Source organism: Lissotriton vulgaris, chromosome 9 (genome assembly GCF_964263255.1).
Source record: "Lissotriton vulgaris chromosome 9, aLisVul1.2, whole genome shotgun sequence".
NCBI classification, from domain to species: domain Eukaryota; kingdom Metazoa; phylum Chordata; class Amphibia; order Caudata; family Salamandridae; genus Lissotriton; species Lissotriton vulgaris.
The window spans coordinates 999874864-999891140 of NC_141697.1; the positions used below are offsets into that span (position 1 = coordinate 999874864).

The 16277-nt window shown below is 46.1% G+C and overlaps 1 protein-coding gene across 1 annotated transcript in view; it reads left to right on the forward strand.

Moving 5' to 3' along the window:
* Positions 1-3075: 3075 nt before the first annotated feature.
* LOC147692703 (leucine-rich repeat and fibronectin type III domain-containing protein 1-like) overlaps positions 3076-16277 on the forward strand; it is a 724644-nt gene continuing 711442 nt past the window's right edge. Inside the window, exon 1 of the mRNA XM_086938876.1 lies at positions 3076-4301. The gene's annotated coding sequence lies outside the window, so the exon portion shown is untranslated. The remainder of the gene's footprint in view (positions 4302-16277) is intronic.

The window sequence follows — 16277 nt, forward strand, 5'->3', positions numbered from 1 at the left end:
TCACTGCGCATGACGGTTTAGCCGGCCTGAGACGGCTGACCAAACCAATCTTGTGCAGTGACGGGAGTACACTACCACTCCCCTCAGCGCCTGTCACTCCCAGGTCCCGCCCCCAAGACCTGGCAGGCAGCAGTAAACGAAAAATAAAATAAGTGTTAATTATCGTTATATTTTTCCTTTCCTGCTGTTTTTGGAGGGGGTGATGATCCTTCGGCGTAGTGTAGGAGTCAGCACTGCTCCCTCATTCTTTCTTTATCTTCCAGTACCCTCCTATCAACCATCTCTCTTCATTCATTGCGGCTCTCAACCACCACATTCTCTTCCTTTACCATAACCTCTCCCTGTCCTCGCCCCTGACCTTCACACCCTCTGCAGCCCCATTGTCTCCCCTCTCCATTTCTGGCTTCCCTTCTTCTCGCTCTCTATCCACTCTCTCTTCAGGCTTTTTCACCTCCCCCAGTTCATATCTCTCTCCAGATCCTCTCACCTTGTTTCTCTTCTTAATTTCTCCCCTCCTTCTCTCGGCTTACTTCCCCGGTTTTCCACCTATCCTTATTCTGTCCCATCTTCAAGATCGGATTGGTAAGGCATTTGGGCAATGGACTGGTATCCATTGCTTAATTTGAGCCTGTGGTTTCTGGTACCAGCACTTAATTGTCAATACTGGCGCTTGTGACAGTCTGCCATAAGGTGCCACTGTCTGAGATGACTGCAACAGTCAATTATTAATTACATTAAAATCACTATTATCTACCGCTCAAGTCATTCTAATAGATTTGGGGCCTGGGATAGTCCGAATAGTCACACTTGCAGGAGAGTGATGGTTAGTAGTTGTGTTGTTACTATCATTGGCAGCGCTGGCAGGGGCAATGAGTGGTGCTAAGTGCAGTTGCATCCTAACAAGGGCCCTGGCACTTAATTGTATGACAAATTAAGCACTGCTCGTATACGAGTTGCAGCTGTGGCCCCCTATTTTTTTTGCAGCTGGCTGGCCGATTTGAGATCTGTCAGTACTGTTCAGATGCCATCAGGGGTCCAGCTGTGCCTGAGCACCCTTTCTTGAGGCCTCTAGCTGGAGGCAGATGAGCCACGGTGGCCCCCCTTTCACCAAGGGGCATGAGGTGTCATTGCCAGTTCCCCACTGGGCCGTCCGATTGATATAAAAAGCTGACCTGTGCTGGCTATAGACACAAAGTGTCACAGATCAATAAGAAAATCAAAACTGCGACAATTTAAAAAAAAAAAAAGTGGAGTAATCAGGATTCCACATCAATATCCCAAAAACACAACTGTCAGAAGGAATGTGGCCTAATCACGGAGCTGACGACTTTGGAGCTGGGAGACAGTTTTTGGCTCAATATCCTGTGATTTTGCACAAAATCACTTAATCTCCCTGTGCCTACGAAAAATGAATGTGTCATTGTGCAATATAACTGGTGCTCATGTAAAGCGCTCCAATCCCTTTGGGTCGATTTCGCGCTATATAAAACTATTTTTTTTTCAAAAGTCTGACAGCCAGCAGAGAAAACGTCTAGGGCTTCGGGCACATCAATGTATGCCGAGTGAGCAGGGGCCCTGAGCAAAAGTGGGCTCACTCTTATTCAGGTGTAGTTCACTATTGTGAACGAATCCGTGAACAGAGAGCCCTGGCAACATTTGCATTTTTTTTTACCTCGGTGAATTTAAGAAAACATGCCTCTTTTAGAGACCCCCACCCTCTCCTTCTTCTTGCACAACTTAAAACACTGAAGCAGTTTCGCGAAAAGGCGCAATCCATAAATATGGGCCACTTTTTTGAGCTGCCTGGACCTATTTTTGATCCCAACCCTACCGTCTCTCTCCTCCTCTCTCTGTTCTCCAGCTCTCTACCCTCCCTCGCGCTCCCCCCTGCTCCGCTCGCTGCTGCTGCTGCAGTGCTAAAGATTTCCCATCTGCACTTCCCTCCGCCTCTTTCAGTCCTCTCTCCCTCCCTCCCTCCCAGGCTGCAGGAGGGGGCCCGCGCCTCTCCTCCCCCTCCACTCCCATCGCAGGCAGCGGATCCTGCAGCCCGCAGCCGTCCGGCGCCGACAGCAGACCCCGCGGTGCAACCCCGGGGCCTGGGAACGGACCTGCCGGAGACGACGGAGCCTAACCGGTGGAAGCTGGGCCCGACGCCGGCTCGTCGTTTCCCGAAGAGGCCTCGGCGAGAAGAGCAGCGGCAGCTGGTGACCGAGGTAGCTGCGCCCAAGGTGCCCTGCACAGGGGGTGGCTGGCATCCTTGGGTGGCACCGACCAGAACTGGAAGCCTTCTGCCCGCATCTCTCCGCCGAGGCAGCCCAGGTCAGCGCCGGCGGGGAGCCAGGACCAGCGCCGAGAGGTGCACAGGCTGCGAGAGGCTAAAGCCCCGCTCAGGCTCTTGGGCACAACCCCACGCTTGCAGCCCATGCCAGCCCCCGGAGAATGGGGCCAGCGACAGGGAACACTCCTACCATACTGACGGCCGGCCCTCCATAACGGGAACCCGCTCTATGCACGGAATAAGGCGGAATACTGTAAAATAGCCCTTCACAGGGGAAATCAGACTCCCGTACTGGAATCAGCCCTTCGTACTGGGACCAGCTCTCTCTCTGTACTGGGATCAGCTCTCTCTGTGTACTGGGGTCAGCTCTCTCTGTGTACTGGGATCAGTCCTCTATCTGTACTGGGGTCAGCTCTCTCTGTACTGGGATCAGTCCTCTCTCTGTACTGGAACCAGCCCGTCGTACTGGGATCAGACCTCTGTACTGGAATCAATCATCTCTCTGTTTTGAAACTATCCCTTCGTACTGGGGTCAGCCTTCTCTCTGTACTGGAATCAGCCCTTTCTGTATTGGAGCCAGCCATTCATACTGGGATCAGCCCTCTCGCTGTACTGGGATCAGCCCTCTCTCTGTATTGGAGCCAGCCCTTTGTACTGGGATCAGTCCTCTGTACTGGAATCAGCCCTCTGTTCTGGCTTCTGCCTCCCGTACTAGGATCCAGCTTTCCCTCCTAGGACCCAGCCATCCATACTAGAATTGATACCGCCATCCTCGCATCTGGGTACCAGCCCTCCCCGATGAGGGCCGGCCCAACACGCCGAACGCCAGGTTGAGATACGTGGGTCCATCCCCTGCAAATAAATGGTCTCTTCTCAATCATATCTGCAGTACTGGGACGTGGCCGTACCTCCGTGGGGGCAGTGTACTGGGACACAGCCTTGTCATCCTGAGCAACGACCCTGAGACTCCGGCGAGCAGACCTTCTGTGCGGAACAGCACCGCGGGCTGGGAGCATCGCTGGACCTGGGCAGTCCCGGGATGCTGGGCGCGCGGAAGGATAACGCTGCCGCGCCAGAGCACGCGCCATTCACGAGATACTGAGGAGGCGATCAGACGCTGTGAGGATCTGTTATCACACTGGGGACCAGGCAGGGCTGAATCTGGGCAAGGCCGTTCCTGATGGGGACCAGCACTGCCATCCAAGCGTAGTGAGACCAGCCCAGAGATAGTGGGCATCCCACCAGCTATACTGGGGACTGACCCGGCCTGAATGGGGACTAGGGAAGCATCTTGGGGACAAGGTCGACCACCCGGGGGTTCATTCCAGCCGCAATGAGGGCCGGTCAAGCATAGAGGAGACAAGCCCAGGCTCACTGGGGACCAGTCCCTCCAGACGAGGGGCAACCAGACCACGCTGCGGACCCGTCAGTATTCTAGGGACAAATTCGATCATTCTGGGGACCAGTTTGTCCAAGCTGACGACCTGTCAAGCACGTAGGAAGGACCAATCCGAGCAGAGTGGGGTCCATCCGGGCACACTTCGGTAAGCCCAGACCGGAGCCTTAATAGTCGACTTCAGAGCCATTTGAGGCCAGGCCTCAGATGATGGAGACCAGTCGGCTGTTCTGTGCATCTGTCCAGATACAACAGGGGCCAGTCCGCTCATACTGAACCACAAACTGGCCAACACCTACTGATACCGCCCTGGGTGGCCTGGGGACAAGGCGAACCACACCGAGCCATGTCCACCCACCGCTGAGGCCACCCATGCTGAACTGGAGTCCACCCCAGCCAAACCGGGGGCCCAGCCCCTATCTACTGGTCTACATCACCGGAAACCCTTCGCTCGTCTGTGGATCCATGGATGCTGGGACAGGAGAAGCTGCAGCTGCCCTTTAAAGGCCATTACCGCCCATCCATTGACACCCGGCACTGCTCGTGCCCTGCCTTCCCCGGACACCGACGGGATGGAATCGAGCCCGACGCCCCTTCTCCAGCAAGGGCACCTGTATGCCACCCAAGGTAGGTGAGCCTTCCTCGACCTCCCTGCGGCACTGTGTGTGTGTAGAAGTGGTGAAGGGGTAAGTTGCTAATGGAGGTGTGTGTCATATTGATTCCAGTTGCACAACATTGATGTGATTTCTGGCAAGGACTGTTCTACGCCAGAGGACAAGGAAAATGGAGGTCTGGGGGGAAAAGTATTTCCTGGCACAGGTATGGCCGAAGAGATGGCATGACTGAATGATGCAATGGGTTCTGTCAAACATGATATCTCCCTGGGATAAGGGTACAAGGGTCTAGGGTCGAGGAATGGAGGGGCACCTTTTTAAGAGGCATAGATCGGCGCAGAAGGGGCTGGTGCTTCTCGGGAACAGAGGAGGGGTGGGAGTTGTATGGAGGGAGAGCGAGAAGGAGACACGGACACAAGGGGAAGGCAGTGCTGATAGTAGTCTCAGGGACAGAGGTAAGGAGAGTGTGATTTAAAATGATGTTTATCGAGTCCTTAGTCTATCAAACAATAAAATACGATACGAACCATCAAGATTTTAAAATTGATAACAATGCGAAATGTCAGCACAAAATGAAAATGGTCATTTAAAAACATTCTGCAAGGAAATTAAAAAGCGAGGGGGTGTGGCTGATTGAGGCAGAGGGCGAAAGTGACAGAGAGGTGTGTGCAGAGCGGTGCACAAAGAGGCAGAGCGAGCGATGCAGAGAGATATGTGCATTGAGATGTACGGAGAAATGCAGGGTGAGATATGTGCACTGAGATGTACGGAGAAATGCAGGGTGAGAGATGTGCACTGAAAGGCAGGGCGAGATATGGAGAGAAATGTGTACTTTGGGTTGTGGGTGAGAGCTGAAGAGAGATATGCATTTTGAGGAGTAGGGAGAGAGATATGTACCCTAAGAGGCAGGGCGAGAGATGGAGAGAGAGATATGTGCTCTGAGGGGCAGGGCGAGAGATGGAGAGAGAGATATGTACTCTGAGGGGCAGGGCGAGAGATGGAGAGAGAGATGTGTACTCTGAGTGGCAAGGCAAAAGATGGAGAGATGTGCACACTGAGAGGCAGGGCGAAAGATGAAGAGAGAGAGATATGTACTCTGAGAGACAGAGGAGAGATGGAGAGATGTTTACTCTGAGAGACAGGGCGAGAGATGGAGAGATATTTGGTCTGAAAGGCAGGGCCAGCAATGGAGAGATATGCTCTCTGAGAGGCAGGGCGAAAGATGGAGATATGTACTCCGAGAGGCAGGGCTAGAGATGGAGAGAGAGATATATGTACACTGAGAGGCAGTGGGAGATATGGAGAGAGAGATGTACTCCGAGAGGCAGGGCTAGAGATGGAGAGAGAGATATATGTACACTGAGAGGCAGTGGGAGATATGGAGAGAGAGATGTACTCCGAGAGGCAGGGCTAGAGATGGAGAGAGATATGTACACTGAGAGGCAGGGCGAAATACGGAGAGAGATATATGCACTCTTTAGAGGCAGGGCGAGAGAAGTGGAGAGAGAGAGATACATACACTGAGAGGCATTAGAGATATGGAGAGAGTGAGATGTACTCTGAGAGGCAAGGAGAGATGCAGAGAGAGAGCGAGATGTGTACTCTGAGAGGCAGAGAGAGATGTGCAGAGAGAGATACATTCTGAGAGGCATCTCTTGATGGAGCGAGAGATGTGCTCTGAGAGGCAGGATTAGAGATGGAGAGATATGTGTTCTGAGATGCAGGGCGAGAGTTGGAGAGAGAGATATGTACAGAGAGTTTTGTGCACAGACAAGATGCACCGAGAGATGCAGGAAGAGAGAAGCAGAGAGAGATTCATCCAGACAGATGCAAACAGCAGATGCACAGAGAGATGCAGAGGTATGCATACAGAGATATATGCACAGAGAAAACGCACTGAGAAGGGCAGTGCCGGAGATACAGAGAGATGTGGCCGTTGAGATGTACAGAAAGGATATGCACGGAGAGAAGCAGAGGGATATGCACGGAGAGACAGATTTGCAGAGAGGACGCACTGAGAGGCAGTGGCGGAAATGCAGAAGGATATATATGCAAATAGATGCACAGAGAGGCTGCATAAGAAAGCAGAAAAATACAAAGGTGGTAGAGAAAGCCGTAGAGAGTCGTAGAGCGATGCTCAGAATAACATGCAGAGAACGAGATGCACTGGAGCAGATATGGCGACCTGTGAAGCTCTGCCAGCCCGTGTGTCTTTAAGGCACGTCAATAAAGCACTATTGAACTGACACAGAGAGGATGAGGCGGAAGGGTGAGATAAAGATATATCCAGGCTAGGGAGAGGTGGAAGAGTCGCAGGGACAGAGAGAGGAGAGAGACGGAGCTTGTCTGTTGGGACTGGGCAGAGGGGGCGGCAGCAGAGGGCAGAGTCCATGGCAGAGTCTCCTTGCACTGCGGCTCTGGCCTCGCGCCTGAGGCAGGTCCTGTCCCGCTGTCCAGGGTGCTGCACCAATGGCCGCGCGGCGGGGGCAGCGCTCGCTCGCTGTCAGATACTGCCCTGGAGGGGGCTAGAGATCCATACTCTGCTCCCGGAATGGGGAGCCTCTGCCTTCTACTGGGGCGCTTCTTCCCTCGATACCCCGCTGGTAATATTCTGCCCTTTAGCGTGTGATCTCCTACTCTTTATTATGGCGCCGTCCTGATCCCTGACGGATGACGTATTGCTCTGCATTAATAATCGGGTGTCCAATACAAAATATCCTTCTACCTTTTGGCGTTATCCTGCACTCTAAGGTGTGTTCCTCAGTTGGAGATGTATGCGTTCTAACTGGTGATGTCTTTTTTCTCTTGATAATCTTTTACTTATATTCCGCTCTCTAACGGGTGATACCCGTCTCTCAGCTGGTGATATTTTGGCTCCTAACACGTGATATCCTGTTTTATATTGCACACATATTCGGCTTTCTAGCGAGTGATATGCTGGCTAAAATTTGCTCTTTGGAGGGAGATTTTATGCTCCTTTTGCCGATATGTTGCTCTCAGTTCGCGATAGTATGCCTTCTGAAGCGTGATGTCATGCTCTCTAATTAGGGACATTTTGCTCTGCAATGGGCCATATTTTTCTCCATATTGGTTACATTCTGCTCTCAAATGGGTGTCATCCTGCTGTCTAACACCGACATTTACGGTCTAAACTACAATATTCTGCTCTTTACAGATATTTTTCTCTCTAAAACATGATATTCGCTTTCTATTGGTGATATGTTGCTCTCTTTGGCGATGATATGCTCTCCAATTAGTGACATTATGCCTTCTGTTTGTGATCATCTGTTCTCGTCGAGTGTTATTTATTCTAATGAAGATACTCTGCTTTCTAACAAGTGATTCTGCTTCCTATTGGTGATACCCTGCTCTCTAACGTGCCCAGGTTGCTTTCTATTGGCTCTATTCTGTCACTAATAAGGAGCATCCTGCTCTCCATTGGTGACATTGTGCTCTCTAACCAATGATATCGTGCTCTCCATTGATGATATCCTGCTGTCTAATTGGTGATAATCCCTCTCTAGCTGCCTTTCTGTTCTCCAGTGAGCGATATCCTCTCTATTGGCGAGATCCTATTTCTATTCTCCAAAAGAAGACATTCTGCTCTCTAAAATCGTATTTTATTGTAATTGCATTTATATAGCGCTTTACCTCTGACGAGGCGTCGAAGCGCTTTTTCGCTCTCTTCTGAGAGGGATTCTGTTCAGCCATGGGTGGTATTGTCCTTTCTAAGAAGTGATTCTGAAGTCTCTTATGGCCCATAGTCTGCTCCAAATTTTATAATGCTATGCTTTGGAATAAGTAATATTAATCCATAAGTGGGTTATATTCTCTATTCCAGGAATATTCCGCTACCCTAGTTATTTTTTGCCCTTGGTTAGCTCGGTTGCTCTCGATAGCTTAAATTATATTCTTTTATTCCAAATATTCTGCTGATTCAGATGCATATCTATTGGCCAGATTCACCCCTCACACTACTGTTCGGACACTTAGATCCTCCTCATCAAACCTCATTAAACCTCCTGCCTTTCGGTGCAAAACCACAGGAGGGAAATCCTTGGTAGTTCTGGGAACCCGACAATGGAACCTCATGCCTACACAACTAAGGCTGATGGAATCAGAAACTGAATTCAGGACAGCCTTGAAGACCTGGATCTTTGGGTCCACTGATGCATCTGTTCTTCACTCATTTAAACTGAGATACAATGCATGTCTACCTGGCTCACCTTGCTCTCTTTCGCATAGCGCCAGGATGCTCATATCTGAGTGATAGTTAAGCTCTACAAATAGTTAATTCAATCAATCAATCAATTATTCTTTTCATGTTTGAGTGGTATTCGGCTGTCTTACTGGGTGACAATTGTTTGCTCTCTACAGGTTGATGTCCTGCTCGCGACTGGATTTTAATCAGTTCCTTTGTGATATTCTGCTCTCTGCATTGGACAGTACTCGGTTTTCATGGATGAAATTCTGTTCTCTAGCAACAAGTGTTGTGTACTGTAGTCGGTGATGCCCTGCACGCCATTAGGGAATGGTGTGCTCTCTAAGGGGGTTTATTCTGTTCTCCCTTGACTGATACTCTGCTCTGATAGACTTCTTTCTCAATGATATCCATTTATCTGTTTGATATAATATGCTCTTTCAGAAGATATTTAATTTGCACTCTAGTGTCTAATATATCTGCTCTCTTAGGACGGATATTCAGCTCTCTGGTTGATTTTCGGCTCTTTAGCTGTTGACATTCTAGGGTGACAATAAGGGGATTTGTGAAGGAATAAGCATTTCCTCATGGACATTTTCTATAATTGGGACCAATGCTGCAGTTATCAATGATAATCCTCAAGTTTTTCTGCACTTGGGGCTGCAAGCTGAAATTGGGATTTTTGCACTGCTTCAAAATCCTATTAAGGGAAAACAACACAGACTGCTAATCAGTTTCAAAGTTGTGAAGAGCACAGTTTTCAATGCAACTTTCCTGACAATGGCACATTCATTTCTAGAGTCATCTAGCACTGGCAATGAAATATTGTCAGTCTAAAGGTAAAGCTACACCAGGGTGTAAATGTACTAAAACAAACAAACATTTCTAAACTAAGGACAACCAAATAATCAGGGCCTATGGTTTTGATCATATAATGAAACATTACCCCATCCCTACTGACATTCTGCTGTCTGTTGCATAGTATACTTTTCCCACTTGAGTGATACTATGCTATCAAATGGGTGATATTATGCTCTGCAGGCGGTGATATTCAGTTCCTATTTGAGCAATAGTCTGGTCTTTAATGAGTTGTATTCGGCTCTCCATTTTGGTCACATTCCGCTCCCTGGCATATTTTGCTCTCTTCTGGCAATACTTTTTTCTTTGATGATAATACGTTATATATAGGGAGTTACTCCGCTGTCTCAAAACGTACGTTTTGCTTTAATTATCGGCTTTCTGCGTGACAGTCAATTCTGATTGGGCTCTTTTCTCCCCTTTAAGGTGATATTCTATTCTCTATTGGATGATAGTCTGCTATCTGAAGGTCATTTTTTAAACTCTCTTATTATCGATATTCTGCTCTCTGTTGAGTGATAATCTACCGTCCTCACAAAAATATTTTCTCTATTGAGCTGTAGTCTCTTTTGTATTAGAGAGCTCTCTAACTGGTGATATTCTGCTTTCTAACTGGTGATAACTCTGCTCTCTAACTGGTGATACTCAGCTCTCTAACTGGTGATACTCTGCTCTCTATCAGGTGATATTCTGCTCTCTAACTGGTGAAACTCTGCTCTCTAATAGGTGATATTCTGCTCTCTAACAGTGATATTCTGCTCTCTAAGTGATATTCTGCTCTCTAACGGGTGATAATCTGCTCTCTAACAGTGATATTTTGCTCTCTAACGGGTGATATTCTGCTCTCTAACGGGTGATATTCTGCTCTCTAACAGGTGATACTCTGCTCTGTAAGTGATATTCGGCTCGATAAACCGGTGATAATCTGCTCTCTACATGGTGTTCTGCAGGGAAATAGTCTTCTCTGTAATGAGTGATATTCTGCTCTCTAACAGTTGATATTGTCCTTTCTGGGTGATGTTCTACCCGACAATATTCAGATCTCGAATGGGTAATACTCTGCTCTCTAATGGGTGATACTCTGCTCTCTACATGATGTTCTGCAGGGTAATAGTCTGCTCTCTAACAGGTGATACTCTGCTCTCTACATGATGTTCTGCAGGGGAATACTCTGCTCTGTAATGAGTGACATTCTGCTCTCTAACAGCGGATATTGTCCTTTCTGTGTGATGTTCTACTGGGCAATATTCAGATCTCTAATGGATAATATTCTACTCTGTAATGGGTAATATTCTGCCCTCTAACAGGTAGTATTGTGCTTTCTGAGTGATGTTCTACAGGGTAGTATCCAGTTCTCTCATGAATTATCTCTACCAGGTGATATTGCGCTCTCTGTTTGATGTACACCTCCCTTTGTGGATCACTATTCTTTTTTCAATTCAGCAATATCTTGCTTTCTAATGAGTGATATTCTGCTCTTTAGGATGTGATATACTGAGTGCTAGTGGGTGATATTCTGCTCTCAACCTGGTGGTATTGTGGTTTTGACAGGATGATATTCTTCTTCCTATAAGTATGACTTATTTCTCTATAGGCGCATTCCCAAACGCTGAAGAATGATATTTTGCCATCAATAAGGTGATACCTTTCTCTCTACGTGGTGATATTTTGCTTTCTACAGGGTAGTATTCAGCTTTGATAGGTTTCATTTTTGATCTCTTCAGAGTAATAAGAATTGAATTGAATTGAATTGAATTATAATAAGAGTGTGTTCATTTTTTTTGTCTATTGCGTTGGCCAACTGGCCATATTCTATTTCGCCTAGAGTGACAATGATGGCTGATATACTGTCCGCTGCCAATGATGCTTCCTGTTCCACGATAACATGCTGTCTGTTGGTGATAGTCTACTGTCTATAGGCTAAGATCTGCCATTTACATGATTGCTATCTGAGCTATATAATATGACATTATGCTGTTTTTTTTAATACAGTTCTACTTTCTATGCAATGAACATGCCTGTTCCACAGAGGATGATGTGCTTGTTCTTTATAAAGTAGCATTGTGCATGTTCCGTACTAGAATATATTCTCTTTTCTGTAGATGATGATTATCTCCTTTCCATGATCTATGTCTACTCTCTGGACAACTCTGCTCTTCTTTCTGTGGTATGAGATTCTGCTTTTGAGAATGTTAAAATCGTCAGAAGATTTCCTGCAATATACAAGACGGAATTTACTGTTCTCTATTTGATGAGTTTAAAATGTATGTCAGTTGATGACTTTTTATTATATGGCCAACTGCTCTCTGTGGAGTGATATTCTATTCTCCATAGGACAGTGTTAGAATAGAATAGGGTTTTTCTCCCTTTCTGTGTTATTTTTCTTTGTAATGTGTCCTTTTATGCTCTCTAAACAGTGAAATACTTGTTTGCATGCAAAGTATTATTGTTTATACGTCATCATGTTTTACTATTCATGAATAATATCCCACCCTTTAAAAGCTGATATATATGGTATATAATATGGCAGACGAATTTGATTGCAGTTCTGCTCTCGTTGGCGTTACAAATGCTCCCTGATGTTAGATGACATGCCTCTGGGGTGCCTGGCGCAATCTATTTTCAGAGTGCACGTGCTTCTATAGGGTGACATGGTGTTGTCCGTTACCATCATGTACTTTAATCTTTAGGGTGAAATTCAGTACTTTGTAGGGTGGTTTTAACTGCTCTGTACTGAATGATATTGTGTGCTCAATGGGCTGTTGTTGCACGTGCCCTGTTAGTGATACAGAATACTCAATGGGCTGGCATGAGATACTGAATGGGATTGTACAGAATGCTCCTTTGGAAACTGTGTGATCAATTGGCCGATGTGGCTTATTTTAGAGGGCAACGTTGTTCAATGGGGTGATATTGAATGTCTTTGGACGTTTGTATGTCAGTAGAACGCATGCTTTTACCTCGCATGCCATTACAACGCGTGATTACAAAGCAAGTCGTTACAACGACTTGCGTTGGGGGGCGCTGGATAGTGGAATAGTTTAATTTTCTATTCCAACTCCAATCCCCCTGGATAGTAGGGAAGGTGTTGGATAGAAAATTAAACTATTCCCTATCCAACAGCGCCCTCCAGCGAAAGTCGTTGTAAGGACTTTCGTTGTAATCCCCGCGTTGTAATGGTAGTGCGGGGTAATAGTTGCGTCGTAAAGGATGTTCCCCCTATGGACGGATGCAGTATGCTAAAGTTGGTGACATTGAGTGTTCAGTGGGTTCGCATGTCAGATCTGTTAGTTCAGCGGACACATGCTTGTCCTAAACAGCACAGGTTCTAATAGCGGTAGTCCAAACAGAGCCATTCCCCCTTCTGAGGGCGATAAAAAGTAGTACAGTTGGTTTGAGTAACAATAGCATCTGTCATCTGCCAATATTACCAAGAGACCACTCTTGGGTGACCGCATGCTCTACCTATATGCCTACAATGGTATGTTATACGGAGGGCTCGATAGGATGGCATGTTGTGCTTGAGGGGCTGTTTGGTAAACTTCAGAGGGTGTTATGGATTTATTTATGAGGTAATATTTATATATATATATATATATATATATATATATATATATACACACACACACACACACACACATATAGACAGCAGTTGGAGTACATATAGTACGTCTTCGGACCCAGGCTACTCTACAGGGTTTAAAAAGCCACAAGGTTATTTAAACGCTGCCATCTTCCTTGGGGTCTACAGACATATATTATGCAATGCATGTTTCAGATAGGAATCCTCACAAGATACATTTTCCATGTAAAAATAATCACACTCTGGACTAAATTGTTCATTGAATAGTAAATGTTCATTCATGCAATTCAGAGGCTCTGAAAGTGGTAACACTGAGCTGTTATGGAGTTAGATAGAGCTCTGTACGGGGTGATTTGGAGAGCTTTGATGTTTGTTAGAATGCTTTCAGAGAGAGGCGTGGAGTTCTCTGTGACATGACAATGTGCTTTTTCAATATTACAGAGCACTATGCTGGGAAACATGTGTTTAAGTGGTAGGATGGACCTTAATTTTTGGTGATGTGAACTTCCATCTGGCTTGATGTTAAGCTCTCACTTGAGTGAGTGACATGGGGAAACTCTGTTAAGTGGTGTGGCATTATGACACTCTGGGGGTTGATAAGGAGTCTTTCAATATCTTGCATGGTGCTTTCAATTGGGGTCCTTTGGCGGGGGGCTCCAAAGTGTGATGGTGAACTATCTGTAGGCTAGTATGGTTCTGTGGGCTAGTATGGTAATCCTAAGGCAATAAGTAAAACTAGAAAGAGAAGAAGTTATGGGTAGTATGCTTGAAATAATCGTAACCACTGGTAATTACTCGTGGCCAGATTCCATAGCCTTAATTTCCTTGCCCACTGTCAATTGCCTTCCCAGACAGGCACCAACCATGTGCAAATCAGTGAACAAATCCTGGGCGCACGTATATATTATACAGTTGATACAGAAGTGAAATTATAATGCAGTCGACACCGGTGGTTCCATGAAGGTTGTTTTATGCAAGAATGTTCATAAAAAAAACAACGCCAGCCGACACTTGTTTCGTCAACAGGTCGCTACCTGTGACTCTTCAGGGCTGAAAATGCGTTATACCAATATCGAAAAACCGGTGTTACTTCCAACTCGGTATACCGGTACAAAGAACAGCCGCGGATAAGGCCGTCAGAATCAGAGAAATAAAACGGGCGGGTGCGTCCAATTCTCCATCGGCGAGATGAGCAATGGCTAGACCCTGCACTACCAGGCTCCGCCCATACACGGACACACCCTGTATAATATATACGTGTGTCCAGGATTTGTTCATGTTTGTCTGGCTATGGGCTCTTAGCTCATTCCTTATTCAGGGGTTTTGGGTCTTCCCCTGACCTGGCAGCACCGCGAAGCACTTGTTCTTCGTTTCCCTAGAACCCTGCATTGTTACCTGCCCGAGCGCCACTCACCTGCTACCTTAAAAATCCCCTGCAGAAACCAAACCACCATGTGCAAATCAGTCTTGGTTCTGCTCCTATTAGAACATTCCAGCCCAAACTACCAGACCGGGTTCCCTCTAGCAAGGAAGACAAGCAACCCAAGACCAGTTTCAGCCTTGATGGGCAACGACAATGATCTATCATGGGGGAGCAATACGAAGTTCTCTGTTGGGGGATGAAGAGCTCGCAAGATGAGAAGGTGCAATGCACTCTCTGTGGGGGCCAAGTCACCATTTTTGAAGTTCAAACTACTTATCTGATTGACGCCATTGGGCCGTCCGTGTATGACTTGAGGCTTTCTGTAGTGCACTGTTAATGCAAGTTGTCTATAGGATTGCCTAATGCCTGGCTTGGCACTGCTCTCATGGGCTGCACTAGTTCTCTCTGCTCTTTCAAAATCAGCATTTTCAAATGTAATTACATATTATTAGTATGATCCATTATACCGTTCTTGCCAGAGTTAATAGACCACAAATCAGTACAATTACATCATTGCTTTTTAGTTTTTCATACATAACTGAATGTATCAGCAAATATAGCTGAGCTGAGCATCCACAATGTTGCATCTTGTGCCCAACCTAATAATACAATCTAGTACATCTGGCAGAAACGTCAGTCTCTCTGAATTCTATTAGATGATGCACGGTGTTTCTCCAATTTGTGTTGGGAACAATCGTTCTGTCTTAGGGAAATTCGAAATGTATGTTTCTCTCATATCATTCTATGGTGGCCAATTCAAGGTGAAATACCTATCACAGGTGGTTCCTCCCCTCTTGCAAGGGTTGCAAAGCCTGATTTCTCAGTGATTCTGCGTCTGACAAACTGTTTCGATCACCTGTTTGCAGCCCATAAGTCTGCACCTGGTGATAATCTTTTTGTGAACGCTCATTCCTGATAGAAGTGGAGAACTATGGGCCCGCTGGCTGTACAAAGATCGCTAAACAGTCCAGCCTGGTGTTCTTCTTTAGCTGTCCTTCCCAGTGAGTCAACTAAAGGATTTTTAAGGATTTCCCTAATTTCATGGATCTGATTTCCTCAAGAGCTGGAGGGTTTAAGGAGTGATTTAAAACACCAGGAAAGTGGATGAGTTATCATGTCCTCTTTTGCCCGAAAGACATCACACTTTACACAAGGGGTGGGAAATAAACAATAAGCAGGGATTTAGGAGCTTTCAACATTAATTCTGGCCAAACATTTAAATACACCCCAAAATCTGTGAATTTTCAGCATTTCTTGTTATGCAAAATTTGCATCGTGCAGAAATCTGACGAGTTACCAGCAGGAGATTGGTTTAAACAGAAAATGTCTCACGAGAAATTTTCTGCATGAACCAGTCTCCTGCTAGTAACAGGCCAGACTTTTTCATTGAGAGGTGTGTGTGGGCTTAAAAAAAAATCACATGGACAACTGCATTTGGTCACGAAAGAAAAAATTCATGAAATTTTCATGAAATTTCTTGATGAAGAGAGGGAATTTGACGCACTCCTTGATACCACAGACAGACAGGAAGGTGGATGCCATAGTACTAAAGGGCAATCCAGGACTAATAGCTGCTTACAATAGCTAGGCCATTTTGACATCCAAGGATAAAGCACACCCGGGTAGTGGTTACTTCATACCAATATAAAACAGAGATTCCCTTGAACAAGGTCATGTACATAAGCACCATAAGTGGAAAAAAGCAATAACTATAACAAGTAAATCTAGAGTAAAAGACTGACAAAATGTATTGTATACAGTAAAATTAAAAAAGCAGAAAACATAGTAAGTTGCTTGACATAGGTTAAAATACTTATAATATTAAAATAACAATCCCACATTCAATATTGACCAGCAATATTGCTAAGAACAGACAGAACAATAGTAAGACATACAATTTGTGCAATACAAGGTGTGTGTTCTG